Source organism: Apaloderma vittatum, unplaced genomic scaffold, assembly GCF_000703405.1.
Source record: "Apaloderma vittatum isolate BGI_N311 unplaced genomic scaffold, ASM70340v1 scaffold37877, whole genome shotgun sequence".
Taxonomy (NCBI): Eukaryota; Metazoa; Chordata; class Aves; order Trogoniformes; family Trogonidae; genus Apaloderma; species Apaloderma vittatum.
In genome coordinates this window covers 28,918-31,699 of record NW_009725204.1, presented here as the reverse complement: position 1 = coordinate 31,699, position 2,782 = coordinate 28,918, and positions in this window count along the sequence as shown.

Here is a 2,782-nt window from a genome sequence, read left to right as displayed (position 1 = left end):
ACAACAACCCTCTCAGAGAGTAACGCCACAATAGCCACAGCATCTTACAGCATCTGCAAAAGGCTGTCTAAAATTATAATTTAAAATGACGTTTTTTATCACACACTGGCCAACAGCGGACCGAGCGAGCGCTGGCGCATCAGCACTGCCGCGCCAGGTACAGGTACAGTACCACACTCCTTAGCTTTGCAACAGCATTCAACAGCAAATTGGAATTCTGCCATTTAAACACCTTCAATGGAGAGCACATACAAAAAAACCCTACAGTTTAGCAGATCTGAGAACATGCACCCATCCCTAACAATTCTTAGACGTGACACGGAGAGCGTACTTTCACACATAGGACTGAACCCCTCCTTCTGCCAGCATTGCTTGGCAGCTCTCGGATCCATCGTCCATCACCCTACTGACTAACTATCTACTCACCTTATGCACACAGGCAGCTGAGAAACAGAAACAGCCATGAAGGTACTCGACAAAATCCAAGCCTTTCATTTGTTGTTTTGGTACAATGTTTGCATTTAGTAGCAACCACCGTGGAAATACCAAGTATCATCATCCCTATTCTTCCTGACTGCTAACTGCAACTAGAGGCGCAGCTTTTCCTCAGTCCGAAACTTGTGTGTTGCTGTGAGAAGAGAGAACTTAACAGTTCTTCAGGGTATCTCACTTCTGCCATGCAAGATTATTCACTTCCTAAGTGACAGTTCTGCTGGCACTATCAATGCTGTAACTTGAGACACCTTCAAACTTGAGCCTCAACAAGCTTTCTGAAGCATGGATAAACACCTACGCTCGCTACATCAGCAACTACACGAAAGAGACTAAAAGACACATTTACTAAACTCTCTAATCAGCTCAGTCCACTCTGCACAATCTTCAACATAAAATACATTCACTCCTCATCCAGGATTTAAAAGATGAAAAACAATTTTAATGAGCCACTTGACATGCACAATTCTTCCAGTCCTCTTTAGGTTATGACTTGTAAGATTTTACCCAAGTTAACTTACACCCAGAAAATCTTAAAGGTATGCTAATAAACATCTAGACCCATCATGCATTTTCACTTTCTTCCATCCGCAACTGTTTTAACTGAGCAAAACCCATCCACAGAACAGAGGTCCATCCAGCAGATACACACAACAAGAGTGGTGCAGAGCTAGAGCCATGTCTGTAAACTCCTGACCACAATCCCTGCCAGTTTTTAGCTGGACTTTTTGGCAAGGTTCTCAAAAAGCTGTATGCGTTGCCATTAATAAACTTTCAAATCTAATCAATGCAATGGCTTTTACTTTAAATCCTGAGGACCATCACATAGCATTCTAACAAAGTACCAAGACTCTACTATTTTTATATGCTACTTACTTGGAAAGCATAACCACACTAACGTACTAGAGTGTTCTTAATCCAAGTTTGTTTCCCAATCTCCAGCTGTGAGAGATGAAAGTGCCTTTGACTCAATCTAAACCTCTAAGTGATCCCTAGCACTAATTAGTGACTTCAGTTAGGAGTTCAGATTCTAATATTGCCAGAGTGAGATAGGGTCTAATTGTTACTCCAAAGTGGAAACTGACTGTCTACTTGTGCCTTCTCAACACTCTAAACCAAGTCACCTTTTCCCCTGCTTCAAACAATTTCTCTAAAAGATGGCCTTAAAAAAAAGGGTAGATAGTTTAAAAACTAATAATATTAATCTAGAAAATTATATCTATAAACTAGACTGATTGTAAAACTATATACACCTTCCAGAAGATATCCTGCATGTAATACTAAATCCCAGATATTGGAATAATCGTATTGTTTCCAGCTATTCAGTTCCATACATCTTGGTGTTCAAATTCCCAGCCTAGTAGCTGTTATTCCTGACTCCAGCTAACCAAGAAGGGAAAAGAGGTAAAATTCATGACCAACAACATTCATTAAATGTCAAGATATCCCTAAAGCATAATAAATTACAATTGAGGATAAATAGCTAAGTAGTCAATAGCTTTTGCAACAGCTGCAGGGGATAATGTGAAATCACAATCTCTAAAGAATAAAGACTTTAAAAGGTTTTCATTTCAACCTCTCTTCACTCTATCATCACTGGGAGAAAAAAAAGAATACCACGCACTGGCTCAGCTATCCAGTATTTAAATGATAGAGAAAATCAGGTGGTGTCACAGATGTTTCTGTAACACACCTCTGCCCCACCGCAGTAGCAAAGTTAGTTCCTCATTATTTCCAATCAAGCAGATACTTTATTCTTAGGTATCCTTGTAACTGACTGATGACAGTAACAACTGCGGCGTTCAGTGCAACTCAGACTTGTGCTGCGGACCACTGCACAGCATAACCATTCGCTAAAAGAAAACATTATCAAAAGGAATAGCTGAGGAAACAGTGTTTGCTGTGACAAACACTCAGAGCCATTTGCGTTTTCCCCGTTTCAAAGTCATCGCTTGCTACAGTGCTTTTATTTGGCGAGGGCAGACAGGCTCAACCACACCAAACATTTTCTCTTTCTTGAAGATCAAGTTTTATTGTTGAAAGCGTAGATTTCTGCTTTCCCCATACTGCAGTATTCTCCAAATAACAGTGCAGACAATCAATTCCAGGGCTCTTGACTTTTTTTACACATACTCAACCTCTGCCTCCCTGGGTTTCCACGTAGAGCCTGACCTAAGATAGCAGCTCTGACACACAGCATCACTAACTGTTTGGAAGAGAGTACCAACACCATAACAAAGCAGTTCCCCTGCTTTTAAGTGGAGGTTTAAAACTTTTCATTGGGTTAAAA